Genomic DNA, 13,668 nt, shown 5'->3' with positions numbered 1-13,668 from the left:
TTTTGTTGGGCTGATATGGCTATATTCCCCGCCGCACTGGGGTTCAGCAGGGTTTCCGGGATAAAACAGAAATCCAAAAACCCCTTTTGGTCTACATGAAAGTTTGTTCTGATTTGAACAGAATTTGTGTACTTACCGGACAATTAAATAGTGTAGTTTAACACTCGGCCTTTTCTGTGCTCGTTTTAAAACGCGGGGCGGGGGGGAAGCAAAGGGGATTATACTGTAGGAAACAGAGAAGCAAAAGTGCATGTTCAAAGTACGCTGCATATGACTAAAATATCTTCAAATCCTCGCCACAGAAGTTTCTCAAAACCTCACCGTCTCTAAGTAAGGCCTTTGTTGACATGAGTGCCTCGCTTGTTACTGAATGCTCCGGGTTTATTAGCTTTGGAGTTTAACAGAGGAAAAAGGCAAATGCCTCGCAACGTCTGCAGCGGACCGACTTCCCTAACTCACTTCTGTCTTTCGAACCCAATGGAAGCAACAAACTAGAAGCCTCCTGCAATTTTTTCTTAAAAGTGAGGGTAATTTTATGCCGATAATTTTATGCTAACGAACCTGGGCATTTGTTTCAGCCTCTTTCTCTCAGTAGAACAAATTCACTCGGTTGATTTGTGGATCCAAACGTGGAAAAAGGAGTCATGAATTTTGCGTGATTTATGGGGAAATTAGAAAGGTAGCCAATTTGGCACAAAATTTTACAGGGAAGAAGAATGGTCTATCAGTAATGAAAGAAATAGTGGGAAGTTTTAGGAAGAGTTCCCATTCTCAAAATAATTTTCCCCAGAATTGTGCATCTTTATTATGACTTATACTGTTGCAAACTACTGCATCTTCAGAAGTAATCATTGCACTTTTATTCATTTTTAATTTATGCCAGTCCAGAAATACAGGCTGGAACACACGGTTGTAGGAGTAGCAGATACACAGCAACACCTTCACTACCCACCCTAATCTAGGATTGCATGATTTGACTTTATGAGGTGGGCAGCAGTGGCTAATGCCACACATTTCTGATTCAAATGAGATCCAGAAGGTGGAAAAAAGGTTTGGGAGCTTCTGAATCCCGAGTTTTTGTCTGGCTCACTGAAAGGTTAGAAAGCACTGGTAAACTTTTTCTCCAGCCTGTTAATGGATCTGTGTGGATGGACCTCACTATAGGTTACAGCACCTCTGCAGTGAGGCAATAAAATCTGGGATTTAGACTCCAAAGCATCTCTATTTCTTATTTGCAAGTTCTCGTGTGCTGTCAGAAAAATAAGTATCTGACGCTGGTTAAGTTTTTCTGTTTCTTCTGCTGCTCGTCATTGCAGATCCACATCCTAGTGCTTACGGCGTATTATGTTACAGCCAACCAACTAACTTCCTCTTAAACATGTTACTTCTACTCTGTTGCTTGTGATATTGATGGCTATTTTGACCTTTGCAGTTCTCTAATTACTGAAGCCTTAAAATAGTACACGTCAGGTAAAATATTCTCTTTTTGAAGTTCCTTTTTCCTCGCATGCCTGAGCTGAAAGACCATATAAACCAAGATTATTCAAACACTTAGACCACTGCACAGAATGTCAAGGGAAATTTTGTTAGTGAGAACAAGTGACCATTTTGTTCCACTTTTACTTTTGAGGTATTTTTTACTCAGCAGAAGATGATAGCACATCAATGCATTTACCATGGTGTTACAGAAACCGCTCAAAGCCTTCCCCTTCCTAACCTCCAGAAATGAACATTTGTGAAACTATTTTTTTCTGTCTTCCTTTATTTCAAGTTTGTGAAACATCACCAGATAATGCGTCGTTTTAGAGCTAGCAACCAGTTTGCCCGGTTGTATCTAGCGGCGTGTTCGCTGTCTCATCGGAGGTCATTTTTAGCTATTGTACCTCTTTGGTCCAGTTAGAAAAGCGCACAAGCGCTCCAGTACTATCAGTTATGCTTGGAGGAACATAAGAAGGGCGAGGGGGAGGGGAGGCGACACAAACTCAGAAATAGCCCGTTTCTTTGCTTCGAGAGAGAGCGCAGCCCGCTAACAGCCAGGTCCAGCCTGCCAGAAAATCGGTGTAGTGCACTGTTACGATCGGTAGACAGCATGAAAAAACCCAGGCCACAAAAATATGCCCTCCCAAAGATTTCTTAAAAAAAAAAAAAATTCTCTTAAAAGTGGCATCCTTATTGAATTTGTCTTTCTTGAAATTAATTCTACGTTGCGGCCTAGTTCTTTTTTATTTCTGAACCTATTATGGGCCACATCTGTGGAAGTCTGTATCAGCTATTCTGAAACCAGCTGCTGCTGAGATTCTTTCAGTTAAGCTGAAATTAAGAACAGGTTTGTGGGCTCCCTACCTGCTGTGAAGCCGTGATGTCGTTTATAAAATTACATATGGGTGAGAAAATCTGACTGCCAGGGCTGGAAAAGTTGGTACTATATACAGCATTTAGCATGAACCTAAAATAACCATGTACACTGAGGCTGTACTTACTTTGCAATATTAACTTTTTCGTCTCTCTTCCTCACTGTCTTTGTAAAAGCGATGTCGGATAACGCGATGTAAAAAAATGTGGGTTTGAGAGGATCAAAGCACAAAAATCAAAATCAGGCTATATCCTAGCAACTGTGTTGACGGTAGGGGCAAATATGAAAGACATTAGAGTTAAAAATGTTGATTTTTCAAGAAAAGTCTCGGGATTATTTCTGCCATAAGGAAAAGCTCATTACATGCCATAAATGAAATGATGGAGACAAACACTGATTGTCTCTTATCATTAAAGCAATTCCATTAATAGCAAGGGGACAACTTGTATGAGCAGAAGGTAAAGAGGATATGACCACATCCTGACGCCCCATACAATTTGTCATCAGATATGCCCAAGTCGCTTATTGTGGTTACGTGTTAACAGATTCTTCAGATCCCGAAATATGTGCAGCTCTCTGAATGGAAAATTATTTTCAAATCCGTTTGCTCGATTTATGCCTGACTAAATTAACGGGGTGCAAGAGCTTGACCTGAATCCATGCCGACCCAGAGTACACCGGTGTGCAAAACTTTGCTGGGTGGTGGTGCGTTTTCATAGCACAAACTTTGGAAGCAGCCTGACAGCGCACAGCTACCGAGGCACCATTAAAGAAGAGAGAAAGATTTTTGCGGCGCACATGAGAAGTCGATGTATTTTATCCAAGAGTACACGCTTGTTATTGATTGAAACCATTTTGTTTCAGAGTGAAATTTGTGCCACCCACATAAACTCTGAAAGCACACCAGTGTTAGAATGGCCCATTTTAATTGGAGTCAGAAATGTTGGTTTCTTGTTAAAAAGCATCACTGGGAACGTTTCTGTGCAGAGATCTGCAGATGTACAGGGGTATTAGAGCCGCCTGCGCCTTCCAGTTTGTAACTTCTGCGCATGCTCTTTGTATTTCCAAATATACCAAGAAAAAGTCTGGTTTAGAATGTAAAGACTAATACAAGATTATTTGTCGTCAGGCTTTGCGTGCTCTTCTTTTCTGACCCAAGCACGCTTTGAAAGCAAAATCTCTGGTTTAGACTAAAATAGATATGTATTGTTTTCCTGGCAGAACTGGAGAACTAACTATAAAGCTAAGGGCTGCGTTCAGAAAGGGTCGTTGAGAGACAGATACGATGGGAGACCCCAAGGAAAATGCTAGTCCGAATCTTGAGATGGAGAGGCAGATTCCTCAAAAAAATCAAGAGCCTTAAACCCCCTGGATTAGCATTATTTAGAGCCATTCTCTAAATTTAAGATAGATTTGTAACAACGGAAAATATTCATCGGCACAAAACCTGAGTAACTCTGAGCAAGCAGACAGCGAAAGCTAAAGCAACTGACTCCGCTAGATTACATTTCACTGAATATATCTGTGTATGTGACATGTATACACACACACACCCGCGCACACGCGCACACATATATATAAAATGTAATCCAAACTTGGCTTGTTTGCCTGCCTTGAAGTATTTATATATGCTTTCAGCTTTGCTTTTAGAGAGACGGCCCTTTTTTCCTTGCTATTCTACGATGGTGTTTCTCGGGAACCTTTTCTTATCTAAACTTCCACCAATCATTCCTAAGGCTAAGTTATGCAGACAAGTCATCGCACAGACTTTCATCAAAATGCCATTTTCCTTAACTTGAGAAAGCCTGGTCCCAAATGCTGAACAAATAATTTATTAGACCATAGCAAAAGTAAATAAATGTTTTCCTGCCCCAAGTATTTCATTAGCCAGAATTATTATACATGCGAGTCTATAAATAGCAAAACACGTATTGAGCCATTAATATCGCTGACACTCTCATACGAAATACTGTAATTTAAAGAATTTGAAACGGGAGGGCATCTCCTGGAAGATTTCTGGCAAAGATAAAATGGGTAAACAGTGTCTGCAAACAGATTAATCACCCATGGTAATGGCACGTTACTAACGATTTGAAAATCAAGAATCTCTTCTCTACCTGCAATTTCTAACGACACCGGAGATATTGTGCAAATACATTTTGCATCTCTTTTAAGTCTATAAATTGTTATACTGTTCGAGTTTTGCTTTTAAAACCCAGAAGTGCTGGACTCGGCGGAAGAAATGTGAGAAAATCTCCTATTTAAAATTACATGGACAGAGGAACTCTGCTAGTGACTTTCCGTGAAATTAATATACCGCTTGATTGTTTTTAAAGTCTCTGCATCTTCTGAATTTTTAATTGCCTTTCCATTAAAGCGGAATACCCCTCACTTACTAAGCTTGAGATGGGTTCTCCAGTCCTTTCACCCCCGTAGCCTCAGTCTCCTATTTTTTTATGGGAACAAGGAGTGCAAGACTCGGCCCTATGGAAGCAAATATGGAAAATATTAAGCATTTTAAGCACTACCCTATCAAGTAATGGAGCAAGCACTGTGTTGTGTATTCTCATGTTTTACTGTCTAAGGCAGAGAGTCTACACAGACTATGAGAGAAAAGGAGTAAGTCATAAAAATCACATTTTTACGTAGAGGAGTTGGGAAGTCTCATGCACCTTTCATTGCTCTGACTTGTCAATTTTCGCCATATGGAAATTATTAGCTTAATACTGTAGTTCTAAATACTGCACAGGAATGCTGATTTATAATGGATTTCTTACTCTTTGTGTAAAGAAATGCTAAACTACTATATTAACTGTGATTAGAGAATCTACACGCTTGTGTTACAGGCGTGTGCCTGGGGTGAATTCTTCACGTTTGGAGAGGCGACGTCTGCTCCGGTCTGCTTGCAGGTAAATCCGGCAAAAGTGGACTCGGAATTCCCACAAAACGCTGCAAGTCTGGAGTAACTGCGAATGCGATTTGGCCTGCGATTGAAAAAGTGTGCAGGAAAGATGCTGATGCATAAGGAACAAAACCCAGACATTCCAGATACATTATTTACTATTGAGGCATTTTAAAAATACTACCTTAATGTAATGAAGCTGCCTTTGAAGGACAGGCAAAGTGCATTTCTTAAAGCGCGTCCTCTCTGTATTTTGACCAGCTGCTATGCACGTCCGATATTTTTTTTTTTCCCGTGAGTTAGAATTAAATTTGATTGTCCCAAATACATCCCACTCGGGCACTCATGCTGAAAGCAGCAACAATTGTCAATGACCTTTAACACGCCTGCTATTCAAATTAGTGCAGATCATTAATCACACATAGCTTACATTTTATGATTCGTGTATCCTTCATTACCAACTTTCCCTCTCGCTCGCTGCCCCCCACCCCCGCCCCTTGCCTTCATTTCGAGGGTTCTGGTAATACGCACTGGAAAGGGCAGGATTTAAAGTCCGTCCCCCCCCCCGCGCCCCAATTTTGTTTTCTTCTCTTTGCCAGCGGTGCCGGAGCAGTTTGCGTCCCAAGTCCAAGAGACCGGGGCCGGGGCCGGGGGTGCAGCCCCGGCGGGGGGCTCGGAGCCGGGGTGCCCGGAGGCGGGCGGGGGGCGGGGGGGGGGGGGGAGGCGGCTCCGCCGGGCCGGGGCGGTGGCCCTGAGCGCTCCGGGGCGTCGAGATAACACCGACCCTCCGTCAAAAGTCCTCCTTGTCAGTTCTACGTCATCGCACATTACGAGACAAAGAAAGAAAGAGGGGAAAAAAAAAAAAGCCTCCACACCCTCGATGTCTCGTACCAAGCTTTAGCAGATTAAATTAGGCTTTCCAGCCATAGACTAAACATACTCCCCTCGCCTATGGCACACATATTTGGCGTGATTAAACTGAGCTTCGCAAACACGCAGGAAAACAAGAATTGAACTTTTCAGACATAGGAGTGGTGGCGGTGGTTTTTGGTTGGTTGTTGTTTGTTTTTTTTTTTTTTTTTTTTTTTTTTTAAAAGCCATATGGCAGATTGATTTGTTCGGAGGTCTTTTCAACTTCCCCAGCGTGGCTGTTGAACAGTATTCCTCTTTGATCTTGATTGAGGACTTTAATGTTGTTGTTTCTGCGCATTTCAATAGATCCATAAATATTTTACCAGTGGAATTGCCCCCCCCCCCAAAAAACAAAGAAGGGGGGGGGAAGTTTCTAATGGAAATGCATCTGGGGCAGCTCCAGCCCGCACCTTTCGCAGCGGAGGTACGTGGGAACCGGGGGGCGGCGGGCTGAGGCGCGACTCGGCGCCCGCACAACGCGGCGCCCGGCTCCCCCCCCCCCCCCCATCCCCCGCCCCGCTTCCGCGGCGCCCGGCGGGTCCCCGGTGCGGCGGGTCCCCGCTCCCCAACTTTGCTCCGGGCAGACAATAGTGCCCGGCCTGCGGGCCCCGCACCGCCCAGGCCATCGCGGGCGGCGGCGGCGGCGGCGGCGGCGGCGGGGGGGCGGGCGGGGCGCGGCGGGCGCGGGCGCGGCGGGGGCGGCGCGCGGGCGCGGGGCGCGGCGGGGTCGGTGGGGCCGCCCCCGCCCGCGCCAGTGGAGGCGCGCGGCGGATCATGTGCGGCGGGCGGCCGCTCGCCTCCGGCGCCCCGCTTCACCTTCAGGGCGGCGGGCGGCTCGGCGCGCCCTTCCCCGGACGTCGCCGCCGGTCAGCGGAGGAGGTGAGGGGCGGCGGGGCGGGCTGGGCCGGCCCGGGGGGCGGGGGGTTCTCGGGCTGCGCCCCCGGGGGGAAAAAACCCAAAGCAGAAAACTTACACCCCCCCCCCCCCCCCGCGGGAACGGGGACTGTCCCCCCGGTCATCGGAGCGGCTGCAAAATGGTAACTTCGCGCTGTTCTGCGAGGAGGAGGAGGAGGAGGAGGTCGGTTTTACTGCAGTGGTGGTGCCGGGGGTGGGGGTGTGTGTGTGTGTGTGTGTGCGGGCTCTGGGAGCCTTTTGGCTTTGTAGGCTCCGTCAGGGGCGGGGGGTGGGGGGGTGGGGAGGCGGACTGCGATATTAATCCATTAAGAAACAAAGAACAAATTGCCTCACTTTAAAGTAAAATGCATCGGCTAATGAAGGTGGGTGATGGGTCTTGGAGCCCCGAGTAGCCACTTAAATTATTAAGTGGGATTTTTTTCTCTCCCCCCCCCCCCTTCCCCCGATAGTACTGATTCAGCGTGTGCGTGAAATGCCCCGATGCGTGGTTGTATGTCCGTCCGTCCGTCCGTGTGTCCGGCCCCCCCCCCCCCCCCCTTGTTTTTGAGCTACTCTCCGCTCCGTTGCGAGTCGATGGCTGCGTGATCGCCGCTGCAGAAGTACACAGTTTATCAAAGGAAGTTGGGGGTGGGCGGGCAGAGAAAACAATTATTCACGTATAGACAGCGAGGAGGGCTGGAAGGACAATGTCTCCGTAGCGATTATTTCCAGAAGAGGAAAATAGCCCATTTGGTGCGGGTGGGGTGGGGAGAGAGGCAGGGAGTTTAATGTATACGTTTAAAAAAAAAAAAAAAAAGGGGGGGGTGTCAAGGGGAGGGGGGGGGAGAGAGAGGAGAGAAAAGAAGAATAGAAATAATGCAGTTCCAGACATTTTGTGCTATAAAAGCTTTCCTCCTCCTCGTCCCTCCCTCCCTTCCCCCGCTACTATCTTCGGGGATAATTAGCATAGCGCCTAGTCGCGATCCTGATGCGAATTAAGCACTTGGGCAAGTTGGGGAAAGTTTGGATGGGTAAACTTTGCTGTGAGGGAGCAAGGTGGGGTGCTGGAGCAGGCGGTACGTGTGGGGAGGCGCCTGGAGCATGACAGCCGGCCGTTGTTTTCTCCCCTCCAGCCGGCTAACCCCTGCAATTAACTGCCGGGGACCAGCCCTGTGTTTTAAGCCGAAAAGTGTCGGTTTGGAGTCGGCACCGTTTATTCGGAGCGTTCATAAGCTCCCGGCGGCAGACGGGGACCTTGTGGGGAAGGCGCATTGTGCGCGCCCGCCGCTCATCGCCTGCGCTGCCCCTGGAGATGCGGAGGCGCTCGGGCACTGGGCGTGCAAATATCATTTTGCTCGGGCCACTTTCTAAACATTATTTCTGGTCTTTATTTAATCCAGATGCAGGGTTCCCCTCCCCCCTTCCCCCCCCCCCCCCGTTTGCTGCCTTATTGTTGGTTTACATTTTCTGAAAAGGCGACTGGTGTAACCTGTGGAATTTGAAATGCAAATAAAAGCCTGTGGGAGTTGAGGCAGAACAAATCAGCATTTATAAAGTGAAAAAGATTTAATGTCTTTGAAACCATTGCGAGATTTTTTTTTTTTTTTAATAAGAACTGAATCGTGACGTCAAGTCGTTTGGGAAATTTTTTTTATTATTATTTTTTTTTTCTAATGTCTGAAACGCGGGTATGCGAAGTGCTTACTGGAAAAACAGATTACAAGATTAACATCTGTTAACATGATCGTTTATCTCCAGCCAAAAATAGGTCAGTCCTTTCTTAAGGAAACACGATTGCTGGGCGCATGATTAAATAATGAAATTAGGCTGATGAGTTCATAAATTAGACGCGGGGCCGGCGTGCGTGAGGATCCGACCTGTGACAAAAATATGTCATTCGGGGTCCGCCGGCGAGCGGTGCGAGGTCAAAGTCCCTTTTTGGGGAGAGGCGCAACTCTCTCGCCTCCTCCTCCTCCTCCGCCCCCTCCCCCCCCGCCCCGCTCCCCATCGCCGGGCGCTCCCGCCGCCCCCCCCCCCCGCTCGCCCCCGGCAGCGCCCCCCCCCGGAGCCCAACTCTCCCCCTGCCAGCGGAGAAGTTTCCTCGGCGGGGAGGGGCGCGGGGGTGCTGCCGCCGCCGGCGGCGGGGGGGTGCCGGGGACGGACGGACGGACGGTCGGACGCGGAGCCCCCGCCCGCTGGCGGTCCCCGCCCCGCCGGGGCGGCCCCAGCCCGCGGGCCCGCCCCCGCCGCCGCCCGGCCCCGCTGCTCCGCTCGGCCCCGGGGTGTCGGGGCGCGGCGAAGTGGGACGAGGAGCGGCCGGGCCGGGCCGCTGCCGCCGTCAGCCGGCGCCCAGCGCACCCTCCGCCCGGCCTCCCTGGGTTGGGTCCCCTCGCTGTTGCCCTCTCAGTGGTGGGGCTGGGTGGGTTGGGCTTTTTTTGGAAGTGGATGCAAAAGTGCCCTTACACACACACAAAAAAAAAAAATCTCCTCGGGCCTGGCGGTGCCATCGATTTTTTTTTTTTTTTTTTTTAAATTCTTCTTTTTTTGAGGCCGGTGCACTGATTTCTAGAGGAAGATTGCAGCTCTCGAAATTGCGGGCTGGCTGCTCTGCTCTGGGCTGGCTCCTCGGTGGTTCGGGAGAGGTCCCAGAAGCCTGCCCGGCAAAGGGCTGCTGCGCTTTGGCCCCCTGCCATGGACTTTATTTCATGCTTGCTGCACTAAATGAGTTAACAGCCAAAGGGTTTTTCATTAACTCGACTTGGCAACCGTGCATTTGGTTGCCTCCCCCCCCACCCCCCCCCCCCCCAAAAAAAAAAAGAGCATAATTTTAGGCAGAAGCTGAATGGCAAAATGTGGGTTGCTTTTGGGGGGGGGGGGGTGTCTGTTGTTCAAGCTCTTCTGTCAGATTTCCTCTGTGCCCCCCTCCCTGTGCATGGCCTGTGGGTGGGTTGATATTTTGAGGGGTGTGCGTGTCTTGATTTTTGACCATTGCTTTCCCCCGACGCATTAAGGCCCTGCATGTCCTGGAGGGGACCAAGGAGGAGGATGCTGACCCTGAGGGAGGGCAGCGACCTGCAGCAGCTTCCCCTTTATCTCCCCCTCAGCCCTGCGGGGCGTGCGGGGATGGGGCCGAGGGGCACGTGTGTGTGTACATGCTGGGGGGCACACTGCTGCATGCAAGGCAGGTGCCTGTGGGGCGGAGGGGAGTCGTTGCAAGCAGGACAGGGGTGCATGTGTGCGTGCATGCATGCAGAGCCAAGGATGGGCTGTGTTGCATCGCCGCACGTGGGCCAGATGTGTGTGCCTGCAGGTCCTGCTGGGTATGGGGGGGCTGGGTATGCGTGTGCACGCCAAGGTGGGGATCGCAGGGGTGCGTGTGCACGTGCGCAGGGGCAGTGCTTCATTGAGGCAGGTGCACGTGTGTACTCGTGCATGTGTGTGTGGCGCTGGGGCTGCGCCCCACGGACAGGGGTGGGTGGCCGTGGGTGCAGTGGCACTCCTGCTCCTCCAGCGAGGCCCCCCGCTCTTGCCCCCCAGGCTGCCCGCTGCTAGCGGGCCAAATATAACTGTATTGCAGGAGGTGTTGGGTGTTTTGGGGGAGAGCGGCGCTGGGGTAGGGGTGGTGGTGATGGGAGGAAAGGTTTCATCAAGGCGGGGAGTATTTTGGGAGTTTCGCTCCTCTAGTTTTGTCTGTGGCGGCTGCTGCCGCTTTGTTTCCCGCCAGGGTGTCCTTCAGCTCTGGCACAGCAGCAACCCCACGGCCAGCCGGCCCGGTCGCGCGCCGCTCTGCGCACCCCATCGCATCCCAACCGGGCGGTGGGGAGGGGTGGGCCACGGTGGTTTTTGGAGCCTCCCCCCCCCTTCCCCTGTAAAATGGGAAGCTGAGTTGTGTAGGAGCACCTGTGGTGTAATTAGTGTTATGGTGCAGTGATTTCAGGAGTCATCTTCAGTTTCGCAAGAGTAGCTGCCATAGCCGTCTTCAATGAGCTCTGTACAATACAGTGGTTTGTGTTACTGGCATGGTGTGCACCTTCACTGGCTCCTGGTGTAAAATGTTTTTCAGGTATCTCTAATAATTCTTGCCTCGGATGTGTTTTCAAGCCTTTAGTTCCTATAAAACTGAGTGGTGTTGAAGTGACATCTAGTTGCTGGCAAGTACTATGTGATCTGTGTGAACAATAGGGCATTATAACCCCCCTCTGAACTGTTAGTTTAATATGCAAAGATAATGCTTACAAAAGAAAAAAAAGAGAAAAACTAAACATCGGTGAGAATAACATTGTCTTAAGGAATGATCTGATGGAAGGGTATCCAAAACATGTTTAGAGAGAGGAGTGGTATTTGTTAGCACGGCTCCTATCTGAGCTCAGCTGTACGCAACTAAAACGATATGCATCAAGAGCTGCATACCGTCCCTCCGTGAATCTGAACAACTACTTCCCTGTGCATCATAGAAAAGAAAACAGTTTACATCACTGAGGTGAAAGCTGCCTATTATTTGCAAGTGACCTCGGTAACAGTATAGCTGGCTGGCATGGAGCAACAGCAGCGACATTCAACTTTTTGTAGATTAAAGTTTTCCTGTGAAAGTGACGAATGTCTGTGCTTCAAAAATCAGGTTCATCATATGTTTTTGTAGTTGGTCATAGTATCGTGCTGTCACCAAGATTTAATAATAGCAATTATCAGTACAGAAGTGCTCATTGAAGGGGTGAAAACGATTGTGCCATCCTTCTGAGTCTCTGCCTGTTCAACTGCCTGTAAGTGCAGCCGTCCCTCATTTAAGCAAACAGAGATGTTTATGCCTTAACACTTTACAGACCTGCTTTGGAAGCAGGGACGTTGGCTTCAGTTGACTGAAAAATGAGTACCCTTTAAAATGCACGTTGCTGTGGGTGCTTGCGTAGCTGGTACCAGAGGGGGCAGCCTGGAAGAGTATTATCGGATGAATGATGGGGTCACCAACTCTTGCAAACTTTGGGCAGTCTGTCTATTCTGATATATTTTTTTAAAGGTCTTTGCACGCAGGTGACTTCAGCAGAGTTATCTGTAGTTAGCTGTGATCCTAACTGGCAAGTTTTACACTATATTTAGTACGATCCAAAACCTGTCAACTTTGAAAGACCTTTGAAAGTCTCCTGTGGAGACTTAAATTCATGCCGAGTACTTCCAGGGCTTTTTTGGGATTACATAAAGTATGCAAAAAGAGCCAATGCACGAGCTTTTGTGAGACCAGTGACCAAGTCTGTATATGTGTACGCGAACTGGAAAGCTGGGTTTGACTATATTGTTTCTTAAAGTCATCAAAATAGAAAGCTGAAATACAAAGTGATTGCATTTTACAGGAAGCAACTTGTCCGAGCTTGCAAATTGTACAAGTAAAATGTGCCTGTTTAAGTTTCTGAGACACAAGTACGAATTTGTAGATACATACCTTTTAAGCCTGAATGGGCATTAGTTTTCTGCACAGAAAGAGGAGACGGACTGCTGCTGTTTTCCAGAGCTGTGTGATGTTCCTCGATTGGGTAAGAGTGTGTACAACCACCCTATAAATTGACTCGTTGCTTGTGAGCCTGGTGCTGTCCCCTAATAAGCACACTTGCCACTCCCATTGACTACTGGGAGTTGCATGAGGGTGTCTCTGGGTGGAATTACAGTTTCTGTATGCGAGTCTGAAATCCTTAACGATATTGGCAGTTAATCAGCTAAAACTTACTACAGTGTTGGGTTTTTTTTTTTTCATTCTTTTTTTTTTCCTGTAGCCATAAACTTAATCCAGGTAATTAATCACTGCATGGCAAAGAAAAAAAAAAGAAAAAAAAGTTGCATTTATTTGATTAGATATCTGCAGTATAAATATTTGAACCTTGGAGCAATGTTGCTTTTTCAAAGCAGACATCTCACATGCTGCAAATGTTTATACACTTCAGTGCTACGATAAAGCTGTTCTGACTCAGTCACTGAAGGCAAAATTCTGTTTTTCAGTTACCCACTGTAACTGCGCAGTAACTCTCTGGGTGTCATCAGTACAGTACTTGGGAGTTAGAAAGACTTAACAAATAGCAGTATTTCTTGATTGTCGCTTCTAAGTTAAAAGTAAATGAGACTTCCTTTCCTTTTCCAGCAGGAGCGATTCTAGTAAATATTATGTTAGTGAGCCGGCATTAAAACATGCTAGTGGATTATGGTCCAGGTAGTTAACATTGCCATGGCTTTCATTAGGATGATGACCTCATTGCAAATGTTTACTTTCATTACCTAACTGTTAGTCAGCAAATGTTCCTTCTCTTGATCTGCTGAACCTGCTTTGCTATTTGAAGCTGATGAGCTCTATTTTTTTTGATGCGATGATTACTCAACGTCGGTGGTTCATTTTTTGATGTTGTTTACATCTTGGTTATCTGTAGAGGCCCGTCAGCGTTGTTACACGCTTCGTGTTAGCAGTTTCTCCTTGCGTTCCTGAAACTGTGTTACGGCAACAGCGCTTATGCAAACGGACTCAGGGCATTAAGCGTATGTTCTGAGATTAAATTAGTGTGCGGATGGACAATACTTGCATCTCTTAAGTTGCTGCCAAACTATTTATTGCCTAATAAGTTCTAGCAGG

General features: G+C 48.0%; 1 protein-coding gene across 5 annotated transcripts in view; it reads left to right on the top strand.

Moving 5' to 3' along the window:
• The first annotated feature begins 6,573 nt into the window (after positions 1-6,573).
• Positions 6,574-13,668, top strand: part of ZNF516 (zinc finger protein 516) — a 109,426-nt gene continuing 102,331 nt past the window's right edge. Inside the window, exon 1 of one of the 5 annotated variants that reach the window (XM_087757885.1) lies at positions 6,574-6,591. The gene's annotated coding sequence lies outside the window, so the exon portion shown is untranslated. Of the gene's footprint in view, positions 6,592-6,914; positions 7,047-7,151; positions 7,246-13,668 lie in introns of those variants that run through there. The other 4 variants (XM_087757851.1, XM_087757862.1, XM_087757877.1 and 1 more) reach the window with 4 other exon arrangements.

This window comes from Nipponia nippon, unplaced genomic scaffold (genome assembly GCF_047370975.1).
Source record: "Nipponia nippon isolate SJK-2023a ecotype South Korea unplaced genomic scaffold, ASM4737097v1 scaffold_1, whole genome shotgun sequence".
In the NCBI taxonomy this organism is placed as follows: Eukaryota; Metazoa; Chordata; class Aves; order Pelecaniformes; family Threskiornithidae; genus Nipponia; species Nipponia nippon.
The sequence above is the reverse complement of the archived record's forward strand: the minus strand, read 5'-3'. Positions and strand labels throughout refer to the sequence as shown.